We start from the raw sequence: 11,923 nt of genomic DNA, 5'->3' as shown, positions 1-11,923 counted from the left end.
CTCCCCGTACTTTACACTATTGACCAACCACCCCATCCTTCTAGACAGCTTCTCTTCCTTTAGTTTCTGTAACATTGTTCTAGCCTACTTCTTTTCCACTCGTCTATTTACTCAGATGGCAAGTCTTTCTCCTCCTAAAAGTAGGCTGTCCAGTGGGTTCCTACGCTTTTTCCCTTAGCAATCTCATCCACCCGCTATTGTCTCTATGCGGATGGTTCCCAAATCTCTCTAGCCCTACCTATTCTTTGAGCTTCAGACCTATGCTTCCAACTGTCTGCTGGATATCTTCCCCCCCCCCCAGCCCCCCCCCCCGCAATTTAAATCCAGCTTGACGAAAACTGAATTTATCTCATTCCACTTTTACCACCTGCTCCCCCAAAGACCCTCAAACTCCCCGAATCTGCTTTTCCTCCCGGATCTCTTAATTTGTGTTAATAGTACCAACATTCGGCGAGTCAATAGACTTAAACCTTAGAGTCATCTTTGCCTTGTCTCTCTTTATTTTAACTTTCCCTGTCAATCAATTTAATCCAACAAGCATTATTAAGCCCCTGCTATATGCTGGGCTCTGCAACACACTGGGGAAATCAAGACAGAAGCAAAAGAATCTTTTTTTCCCTAGACCTTTATTTTTTCCAATTACATGTAAAAATAGTTTTCAACATTGACTTTTGTAAGATTTTGAATTCCAAATTTTTCTTCCACCCTTCCTTCCCTCTCCTCTCCCGAAGCCAGCAAGCAGTCTGATATGGGTTATACATTACAATCATGTTAAACATATTTTCACATTAGTCATGTTGTAAGAGAAGAATCAGAACAAAAGGAAAAAAAAACACAAGAAAGAAGAAACAGTAACAACAAAGCAACAACAAAAGTGAAAATAGTGTGCTTCAGTCTGCATTTACACTCCATAGTTCTTTTTCTGGGTGTGAAGAGCATTTTCCCTCATGAGTCTTTTGGCATTGTCTCGCGGATCATTATATTGCAGAGAAGTGTTAAGTCTATCACAGCTGGTCATCACACAGTGTTGTTGATACTGTGTACAATGTTCTCTTTCTTCACAAAATAATCTTTGCTCTTAAAGAGCTTATATTCTACTGGAAGAGAATATAACATATATACAGATGAGTTCCCAAACCCTTTCAGTATTAGAGCTGAAATTTCTTCCCAAAGTTTCCCTTTTTCCATTCTCATCGCTGGCATCCCCCTTCTGCTTCTTATTACTCTTTAGTCAGACAATTGCCATAGCCTCATTCATTTGTTCACTCGACAACTATTTATTAACACCTATTATGTACATATCACTGCACTGGGCACTGGGATAGATAGAAAAGCAATATGTAGTCCCTGTCCTTGACAACCAAACAATAACTGTGGTGCATAATGTAAATGTGATCAAAGAATAAAGAGAGATACAAAATGCTATGTGGTTTTCAAGGAAGGGAAGATAATTTTTTAAGTGCGATCAAGGAAGGCTTCAGGGTGGAGGTGGCATCTGAGCTAGGGTCTTAAAGGATGAGTTTGATTTCAGCAAGCAGAGATGGGAGGGGAAAGGAGAGATTCTAGGTATCTGTAATGACATACCCTGGACCTATACAATTGGTATGTGCTTTGGTCAGTATGCCTAGTCTCTTCTATTTATTTAGTCCAGGACTTAAATTTTTCCACTCATGACCCCTTTTTGCCCAAGAAATTTTTATGTGACCCCAGATATATAGGTCTATAACATAGGTAGACATAACCTTTTACTGTTGCCAAATTTTTTGCAACCCCCATATTCAATTATGTGACCCCATATGGGGTAGAGACCCACAGTTTAAGAAACTACAAAAGATCTAGTCCATCTCATCCATTGCTCCTGAAGTATTCTTATAGCAAGGCTGTCACTCCCCCCTTAAAACCTCACAGTTGTTCTGTGTTACTTACGGAATAAAATATAGATTCTTTAGTGTTTTCAACCAAGCTGCACTCCTCTGGATTTAGGGAATTTCCACACAAGAGAGTTCCCAACAGAGATGAAATTATAGGTCTGGACAAAAACAAAACACCTTAAATGAATCTTCCTGTAGTTGGTAGACCCCAGTAGAAAGAATTCTGTACCCTTGCCTAGACCTTTACATCCCTGGTCATTGACTGTTGTCTTTTTTTTTTCTTTCTTTTTTTTTTTTTTAGGGCAATGAGGGTTAAGTGACTTGCCCAGGGTCACACAGCTAGTGTTAAGTGTCTGAGGCCGGATTTGAACTCAGGTACTCCTGAATCTAGGGCCGGTGCTTTATCCACCGTGCCACCTAGCTGCCCCATTGACTGTTGTCTTGACCTTTGTTTTGCTACTGGACTTTGATAACTCTGGAGGAGAGACTGAGGCTGACAACTTTGTGCAACTCTGCCTCACTTAAATCCAATTCACTTGCAAGTCAAGACATCACCCAGTGATATCACTGGTCCTCTTCCAAAATGAAGGACCAACAACAATCATTCTCCAGAGCCTCTTCATCCTGGATTATCACTTCAGCCCTTGAATTCAGGCCTTGGAAGTACCCTCTGCCCCAGGGGACTTGGACTTCCTCTCAAAATTATCACTCTATTTCCCACCAGGATGCATGCCTCTGAATTTGCCCAGCATTCCCTCACACCAATTATCTTCTCCCTCCCAGCTTTCAGCTTCCTTTCAAGTGTTGTCTCCCACCCCTCCCCCTCACTGAAATGTAAGCTCCTTCAGGGAAGGGACCATCTTTCTTTTTGCTTTTATTTGTGTTCTCTGGATTTAGTGCAATGCCTGGCAGCAAGTGCTTAGTAAAAAGTGGTTGACTGAATGACATTAGTTTGACATTTAAGGTTAGACACTGTATGGTCCCAACCTGCCTTTTCCAGCCTTATCCACCACTCCCTTTCCCATATCTTATGCTCTAGCATTGCACAGAGTATTTGGGGGAAAGACTTAGCTTAGAAGAGAAGGTTGATAAAGCATTTTCGTTGGTTACCATACAAGTTTGCTTATATCTCTTTTGATGGCATGTAAGTTAAAATATAACTATAATACAATGTAAGAAGGAGTATCATGTCTACCCTACTCGATGGTAAACTCCATTAGGGCAGGGACTATATTTTGCATAGTATAGTGAAAAAAAACCCAAAACTTTAGAATCAGAAGACCTGGACTTGAAACATGATTCTTTTATTCCCTGTGTGACCTCAGGCAAATCACTTAAATTCTCTGAGCCTTAAACAATTCTCTTTAAGACTTTCCATTAAGTTATTGAGAGGTTGCAAAAAAAATTGCTTCAGTAAGTTGGTATTGAGCTGCGAATTTTGAGATTGTTTTGTAGGGTCATATGGGGTAACATGAAAAAGTACTTTGAGTTCTTACCCAAAATGTAAAATTAAATTATTAACAATCATACTGTTATTCATTCAGCTTCATCTAGTTATTAAGAACTGTGCCTACATTATTATTATTTAGCATCTCAGTACTTCAGGCTTTCAATTTGAATTCTTGTATTCTGACTAGAAAGGGATGGTGAAGCATTTGATAAGGGGAAAATGTGCTTTCAAAAAAAGTGACCTGCGCAATTACATAATGGATTTTATCACTTCCCTCAGTCACAATTCTATAATTCTAATTAGTGAGAGTGATTTATTCTCCTCTCCAGGTTGCAAAATCTGTATTTAAACAGCAAGATGTAATTAGAGACATTTTTAGAATAAGAAAAAAATTGCTAATGCTTTATTTGTGACATTACTTATATTAAGGGTCTCCAGCTGGTGGGCTGGTATCACAGCATTTGCCAGTAGATCTCAAAGCACAGTGGATAGAGCACCAGCCCTGGAGTCAGGAGGACCTGAGTTCAAATCCGGCCTCAGACACTTAATATTAACTGTGTGACCCTGGGCAAGTCACTTAACCCCAATTGCTTCACCAAAAAAAAAAAAAGAAAGAAAGAAAGAAAGAAAGAAAGAAAGAAAGAAAGAAAGATCTCAAAGCCTTACCTGGTAGATTACCAAACCAGATGTCTCCACCATACCTTCCCTTTCCAAAGTTTCATATCTGGGAGGCTGATTTAGCTAGCAGTAGGTCCTCTTCCCTCCTTCTTAGCTACTTTAACTACATTTCTTCTCAGCCAGTGATCTCAAAACTGGTGGAAAATGAAAAGCAACTGCCACTTTCAAGAAGACTGGGTCTCCCTGGCTTAGTTTGTTGAGGTTACCAGAATCTTCTAAACCAAATTTGCTATTCGTGTCATGCATAGTTTTGGATCTTCCACTTTAGTCCAACTCCTAATTTGTGGAGGTGACTTGAAGGCTCTTTTAGTATAACACAAGCTCCAACGGGTTCCATCAAGTGGGAAAGGCTTTGAGAAGGGGTCTAATTGAGAGTGGCAGACTCTGTTAGTGCACCAGCCTGGTTAAGTTGGGGAAATCTTATCCCCTGTAGGTTGGCTACCAGCTGGTCCATTTGTTTTGTTAACAGCAACTCGGGCAACCATTTGCTTAAGCCTGGAAGGGTTTCAATTTACTGGTGAAACCAGAGATCCTCAAAGTATACTTCTTTGGAAGTTTTTCTTTTCTTTAAAACACATTTTATTAATACTTTTGTTTTATATCATTCATTTCCAGATAGTATAAGTAAATCTCCCACCAAAACACCTGGTCTGATTGTATATGCAACTCTCTACCCCCGTAATCCCTAGCTGTCTTCCAAGAGGAAGGATGAAAGGAGATTACATTATCTATTGTCAGGAACCAAAATTGGTCATTACAATTACTCAGAGTTTGGCTTTTAATATGCTTTTCATTAATATTGTTGTAGGCTTTTGTAGGTTGTTCTGCTCATGTTACTCTGTATCAGTCCCTACAAATTTTCCCATGCTTCTTTGAGTTCTACGTATTCATTATTTCTTACTGCACCAATCACATACTATTACATTCATGTACCACAGTTTATTCTGCCATTTCCCATAGATAGGTACTCATTTTGTTCTTGGCTACCCAAAATGTTTCTATGAATATATATGTATGTATGTATACACACACACACATATATATAGCTTCTCTTGAAATATACTTTTGTTTAATGTTCTATTTCACACTAAACTTAAACCGGGGAATTCGAGTGAGTTACTCAGCTTTCAGTTGACAATAAACTTTCTTTTTCTTCTTGTGCCTTTTAGTACAAAATGCTATAATAAGTTTTCCTAAGCCTAGAAGCTGGCTTGGGCCCTTGGCAAAATTGTGAAATATGCAGAGATGGCCTATTGCACCCTCCCATCCATCTCCCCTTTCAACTCCTCTCCCCCTGTACAGACCAATTCTTTATCTCATTCCCTTGCATTCCTGAGCTATAATGAATCCCCTAAGGTATTATTAACTGGTAAGGATTTAAAGTGCCATTTTAGGGGAGATTTCTGAAGACCAAAAAGGCTTTAAAACTTAGAGTGAAGCTTTTTCTAGTGGTAGAATTTATGGCATTTAAGCTGGTAGAGATATTTTTGGATTGGGAGGCTACCTTAGGTAAAACTGGTCCTGTCTAGGGGGGAATCACTTCAAAAGAAGTTGTTCAGTCAGTCAATTATGTCCAACTCTTTGTGACCTGGTGGACCATAGCATGTCAATGCCATCCATGTTTTGTTGTTGTTGTTGTTGTTTTTGGTTTTGCAGGGCAATGAGGGTTAAGTGACTTGCCCAGGGTCACACAGTTAGTAAGTGTCAAGTGTCTGAGGCCAGATTTGAACTCAGGTCCTCCTGAATCCACTGTGCCACCTAGCTGCCCCCTATTTTCTTGGCAAAGATAGTGGAATAGTTTGCCATTTCATTCTCCAGCGCATTTTACAGATGAGGAAACTGAGGCAAACAGGTTTAAGTGACTTGCCCAAGGTCCCACAGCTAGTAAATATCTGAGGCCGGATTTAAACTCTGGTCTTCCTGACTCCGGGTCCAGCACTCTATCTACTGAGCCACCTAGATGCCTCCAGTTAAAAGAAACATGAGGAATTTTTTGTTTGTTTTGAAATTTTTTTTCAATCTTCATGGTATTTTATTTTTTTCCAGTTACACATAAAGATAGTTTTCAACATTTGTTTTTCTAAGTTTTCAAGTTCCAAAATTTTCTCCTTCCCTCCCTTCCCTCCTCCCTCCCCAAGACCGAATGAAAGCAATCTGATATGGGTTATATATGTACAATCACATTAAACATATTTCTGCATTAGTCGTGTTGTGAAAGAAGAATCAGAACAAAAGGGGAAAACCTCAAAAAAGAAAACAAAAACAAAAAAAGTAGAAATAGTAGAAACATGAGTTTTAATACCAATCCCCTAACCCATAGATAGTGGGCTGAAGTGGCAACAACCTTTTTAGGGATGTCCTCTATGGAAAGAAACCTTTAGAAACCTCAGAACACTTCGGTATTTCCCCATTTCTTATTTCATTCCAGACTCATCTCCTTCTATTCCTCTTTGCATGTTGTATATTCCAATCAAACAGAAACTTGTTTTCCTCCTACTCTTTCTTATCCTCTTCTTTTTTTGCTCATGTCATGTTTATTCATGTCATTCTACATCCTTGGAACAGACTCCTTTTCCATCTGTTGAAGTCTCTCTCCTCCTTCCAGACCCAATTTAGTAGCCATCCCCCCATGAAGTCTTCACTGACTCCCTCAAGTAAAAATTAGACAGTGAGTTGTAGTGGAAATGACATTGAATTTGGAAGAGTCAAAACATGAATCCACTACGTGCCAGTTGTGTAAATTTGGGCAAGCTGCTTCACTTTTCTGGGCCTCGGTTTCTTTATCTGTAAAACAGAGGAGTTAGATTAGATTCTCTCTGAGATTTCGTCTAGCACTAAAGCCTAGCATCTCTCCCTCCTCAGATTTCTCCCAACCCTTTTCCTGGACTGTTTTGCACTTGTCACAAACTTACTTGTAGTGATTTTGTGTACGTATCTCCCCCCACACACACACCCCCAATTGGATTATAAACTTCCTGAAAGCAGAATCTGTCTTGTCTCTTTGGTGTGGTAGGGCTTCTCTTTCCCCCATCTTCTTTATGTGTTACAGGATCCTGTGTGGGGAGCAGTCACCAGCTCTGCCCCTTCTGTTGTTCTACTGCAATTTTTATTTCCAGTGCTTTTTCAAGGTTCAGAGAATAGCTGTGGCAATTTGTAATAGCCTGGCCCAGATGCCAAAGAGGAAGACAGGGAAGGAGAAGACAAATGAGAGTGGATTGGAAGGAGAAGGACCTTGGGTCTGCAACACTCAGTGGGAGATGCTGAGCAAGTGATAAGCACCTCCAGCTCAGAACTAAGAGAGAAAAATTCATAGCAAAAAATTCACCTTAACATTTAGAAACAGAAAATGGAGGCTCATGGAGTAGGACAAGTTAATGGTGGTTACCATAGCATCCAAAGAGACCCTTTGCCTTTTTTTGAGACCCTTTACTTTTAGGGTAGGGCGATGGGAGCAAAAAGAACTAAAAATTTGGATCCAAATAACTATGTGCTCTCACCCCCCACACACACACATACACATATACACTCCCAGGTAATTAGCTAGATAGCTGGCATTGTTTCCTGTGAGAAGAAATAACTACATCTGAGAATGGACAACTAATTAGCAACGAGTAACTGAGAGGGATAGTCATGGCAGTGAATGACAAGAGGCGGACATAGCCTTTGTGTTGAGACTCTGGCTTTCCCCCAACCAGAATGCCACAAGGGGGTAGTACTGTGAGTCACAGGGGAAAAGGGACTCTTTTGATTCTCCAGGTTTTCTGTGAGTTCTATATGTCTTTTCTGTGTTCTTTGCTGGATAAAGAAAACTTGTTCTGTATTTGATGCTTCAGTATCCCAAGTGTTTGTAAAGGGAGCTGAAATTTAGCCTTAGGGAGGGCAACACACATTGATATTATGAGGTACGATTTGGGTTGGGGTGAATGAGCCAGAGAAGGAAGAGGGCTCACTCCAAGATGGCTCTTCTTATGTCAGAAGGAAGCCCCTGACATAAGGCCTACATTTTTTTTAAATTGCAGGTCAATGAGGGTTAAGTGACTTGCCCAGGGTCACACAGCTAGTAAGTGTCAAGTGTCTGAGGTTAGATTTAAACTCAAGTCCTCCTGAATCCAGGGCCGGTTCTTTATCCACTGCACCACCTCACGGCCCCCAACGCCTACATTTGTATACCCAATGCCAATACGAGACTTTGTACTTATTAAATAAATGTCTGAATTTCATGGAAGAGAGGCTTCTTGTCTCTAGTAATAGGCTTCTCGGTGTCAGTAGCAGCTAGTTCTCCAGTTTCACCGAGAGGAGTTATGACTGATGTCTCTTATAACTCTATTTCCACGTTTTGCATGACTTCACATGTATAAGCTATATAAAATTGCTTGCCTTCTCAAGAAGGGGTGTGAGGGATGGAGGAAAATTTTGAACTCAACATTTTTTAAAATGATCAAAATTTTTTACATGTGATTGAGAAACATTTAATGCAATAAAATTCTATTTTTTTAAAAAGCCCTGTATTTCCACTTATCTCTTCCTCTACTCTGAGGGGGCTGACTTTAGAGGGATCAGGGTATAAGGATTTACTTTGTTGGGGAATATGGGGAACCTAGTTTGTGTAGGGGGGCTAAAATGTGTGAAACAGCCAAACAAGATATTAGGAGTGTTTGCTGGAGTGAAATGTGTTCCTATCCATAATGGTGCTAATGGCTCTGGAAGGGTCATTTGAATACCTGACCTACTAATCATTTAATGGACTTATTTTTCTCCTTACAAATGGTAAGCAGTAGGTATGGAGGAGGGAAGAGTTTCACTCCCCTGCCCCCAACTCAGCCATTGTAGATGGAAGAAAGGCTCCCCGGCCATCAGCATTGAAATTTCTCATGTTGTGTAACTGCAAGCAAGGCAGTAGATTGGCTAGCTGCTACTTAGATGGATAAATCATCACTTATATAATGGAGCCTGGGAGTATGCACTGCTTCACCCCGAGTACAAGAGAGTGATTGTCTTCACCGTAGCATCAAGGTACCAGATGGCCTACCTTGCCTTAAAAGATCTTGCCAACAAAAATTGCAGTCATATGTTGTCACTCATTGGAAGGTTTGCAGACTTCACTTTTCTCCAGTTCAGTCTGTCCTCTTCAGTCTAAGTCTAGTTTCTCCAGTTTCACTTGGTATGTCTCCCATCTAATTCTTGCCTTCCCTGAATAGAAGGGAAGAGAAAAAAGGAAGAGGAAGAGCTATATATACCTCCTTCCATCCCTTTTATTGTCCATAATGTATGGTGTGGTTGGTACTCATAGGATCTCATAATTTAAGGAACCTTAGGGATCTCACCACCATGAATGCTGAAGAGCTGCTGTTCAAGGCACAGTTCTGACTCTTGAGGAGCTCACTGTTGATCTGTTGGGAGGGGTTGAGGGCAGAAGCAAAAGCATGTCTGTAGAACAGAATGAGTCATGTTAAGGAATCAGGGAAGAGAAAGACCAATTTGGCTACAAAGCATGATAATGTCAACAGGCAAGGGGCAGGAGGCAGGTGACTGGAATGCTAAGTTGGAACTACTCTGTGCCCGACCCTGAATGCCGAGTTGAGCTGGTATATGCCAGTACATAAAAAGAATTCAAAAAGCCAACTCTCCGGTGTTGGATTACAGTTGCAACTGCAAAGCACTTGGGGATCAGAAGCCTATGAGGTTGGGCAAACTGATATCCCAAGTACAAATATATCTCTCACTAGATTCTACTTGTAGAGCTAATAAAATCTTTAAAGGGAAAATCCTAGGCTTAAAAAAGATGTAAAGAACAAGATCACTGAGTCTGTAAGACAGCTGACTGCTGAACAACATTATTAAGGATTTAAATATAGACTGCCAGTCATATTTGGCTGGTGCACAAAGAGCAAGCCATTTTGATTAAGGCCATCTTTCTTCATGCCTCAAGAATTTTCTGCTGGCAGTACCATGCCTATGCTGGTCTAAAGATAATGCAACCTATTACAAAGGGACAGCTCTATAGAACATATAAGTTGCTTTGCATTACTATTGGGGAAATGGCTGTCTGATGGAGAGAGCATAGAACATTATCCTTCCAGTTAGGAGAATGTCACTGACAGTGCTATTATTTCTCATTCTAGAGCTCCTGAGGCCAATCCTGAGGTGCTCAGGAGTATTAGCTTGTGATGCCCCACCCACATGCAAAGTGGACATGACAGCTGCCTTCAAATGTCCAAAAGAAAAAGAAAGAGGGATTAGATTTATTATGTTGGACTTCAGGCAATGGAAGTAGGAGTGATGAATCAAAGGGGCAGAGAGGCCCAATCAGACTTGACTTTGAGAGCCATCATCAAGTGGGATGGGTGACCCCAAGATGTGATGGGTTTCCTCCCTCGCTGGAGGCCTTCAAATAGAGACAGGATGACTGCTTGGCAGGGTTTTTGTAGAGGGGATTCCTGTTCAAATACAAGTTGGACTAGAATCACAGATTTAAAGTGAGATGAGGCCTTAGAAGTCTTTTTGTCCACCTCTTCTTTTTCCAAGTAAGGAAAGAGATGCCTGAGGAGGAGATGGAAAACTTGCCCAAAGCATTACATGTAGTAAGTACCAAAGTAGGATTTTGAACCCAAGTCCTTTGACTAAAAACCCATCAGTATGGTCTTTGAGGATCCTTTCAACTCCATATTTCTGTGATATAATTAGCTGGGATTATTTCTGCAGATAGTAGTAAGTGTAAGAAGCTTGGAAAGGTAAGAGGGAACCAGGTTGTGATGGGCCTTCAATGGCAAACAGAAGATTTGATATTTGATCCTAAAGGTAATAGGGAGCCACTAGAATTTATAAAGTAGCAGGTTGACATATTAAGATCTTTACTTTAGGAAAAACACTCTGGCATTTGAGTGGAGGAGGATTTGTTTCTGGTTTCTCTCTCTGGATTATTTGAAGGCCTATGTGGGGAATACTATTCTTCTTGAAAGGAATACATTGCTCTGTTAATTCTTCCAAACTATTTTGTCCTAAAGAACTTACATTAATGTTATTGTAGTGTAGTAATCTCTTAAATTAATGGGATTGTAGTGTAGTCCCTAAAAGAGCAAACCAGTGACTTATTCTAAATAAACGTTCCTTAAAAATGAGGTAAGAGGGGGCAGCTAGGTGGTGCAGTGGATAGAGCACTGGCCCTGGATTCAGGAGGACCTGAGTTCAAATGCAGCCTCAGATACTTAACACTTACTAGCTGTGTGACCCTGGGCAAGTCACTTAACCCCAATTGCCTCACCAAAAAATAAAATAAAATAAAAATTTTAAAATGAGGTAAAAATATTCTTTATTCCTCAAATTGTGGACATCTGAATGAAAGATTATACAGAAGAGGCCATATATTGTAGTGGGGGGAAAAGATGGTACCCAAAGTTAGGGGCCCCAAGTCATAGTCCTGCCTCAGCCACTTATGTTCAATATGACCGTAGGCAAATCACTTAATCTCTCAGAGGTTTGGTTTGCTCATCTGTATGTAAAGGGGGCAGAGACTTTTGCCATGGTAACAGGAATTCTGAGTAAAAGTTTCAGACTCCATCCCTTTCCCTCCAGTGTTTTTTGTACTTTCTTGGAGCTAAGAGGTTCAGGGTCATTTGTGGTACAGCTTGCTGTTTCAGTGGCAAGAATTAAAAGGAGAAAAGGAAATGATATGAGTGTTTCTCTCCAGTCTCCAGGGAGGCGCTGACCTCATAAGAGGGGCACAGTCAGTCAACAAGCCAACAAGCATTTATAATGAATGGTATGTGCCAGGAACTATGCCAAGGAATGGAATGAACCGAGAAAGTAAAAATCATGGGCTGTGTTCTCAAGGAGCTCACAGGCTAATGGGGGAGACAACATCTCTACATATGAGATATATACAGTATGATCTCAGGGAAGGCACTGGAAGCAGGGAGGAATGGGA

General features: G+C 40.6%; 1 long non-coding RNA gene across 1 annotated transcript; it reads right to left on the bottom strand.

Annotated features, from left to right (window-relative positions):
- Window positions 1-894: 894 nt before the first annotated feature.
- On the bottom strand, window positions 895-4,280 carry LOC122733370. Its single transcript, XR_006353828.1, has 3 exons — window positions 3,988-4,280; window positions 1,927-2,029; window positions 895-1,097 (listed from the first exon to the last, which is right to left on the bottom strand). It is a non-coding gene; the product is annotated as an uncharacterized LOC122733370 (long non-coding RNA).
- Between the last annotated feature and the right edge of the window lie 7,643 nt (window positions 4,281-11,923).

Source organism: Dromiciops gliroides, chromosome X (assembly GCF_019393635.1).
Source record: "Dromiciops gliroides isolate mDroGli1 chromosome X, mDroGli1.pri, whole genome shotgun sequence".
Taxonomy (NCBI): Eukaryota; Metazoa; Chordata; class Mammalia; order Microbiotheria; family Microbiotheriidae; genus Dromiciops; species Dromiciops gliroides.
Note: the sequence above shows the minus strand (reverse complement) of the source record. Positions and strands in the feature narration are given on the sequence as shown.